Genomic DNA, 434 nt, shown 5'->3' with positions numbered 1-434 from the left:
ATATATACATTATATATACAATAGAGATAGTTGTTAGTTGCCATGTGGGTGCTGGGAATGGAATCTGGTCCTCTGAAAGAATAGCCAGTGCTCTTAATCCCTGAACCATCTCTCTTGCCCCAACAACTCCAAAATCTTGATGGCTCTCAACAAAGTCCTATTTATTCCATATAATATATTCTTTCCCCTAGATTAACTGGATACCTGTTCTGTGTCTTCCTCAGCCAAGAACCTGGTGATGAGGCTTCAAGATCCCTAGAAAGAAGAAAACAGACATGTCCAAACATCAAATCTCATGTCTACTCACTTTTCATTGGCCAAAGCAGGTCAGAGGGCCACACCTAAAGGGGCAAGTAAGTTAATCCTACCACATTCCCATTGGGAATAACTTGAAATGTTTGGTGTACACAGCAAATGATTATATTTAGGGAGTG

This window comes from Nannospalax galili, unplaced genomic scaffold (genome assembly GCF_000622305.1).
Source record: "Nannospalax galili isolate Female #2095 unplaced genomic scaffold, S.galili_v1.0 scaffold380, whole genome shotgun sequence".
Taxonomy (NCBI): domain Eukaryota; kingdom Metazoa; phylum Chordata; class Mammalia; order Rodentia; family Spalacidae; genus Nannospalax; species Nannospalax galili.
The sequence above is the reverse complement of the archived record's forward strand: the minus strand, read 5'-3'. Positions refer to the sequence as shown.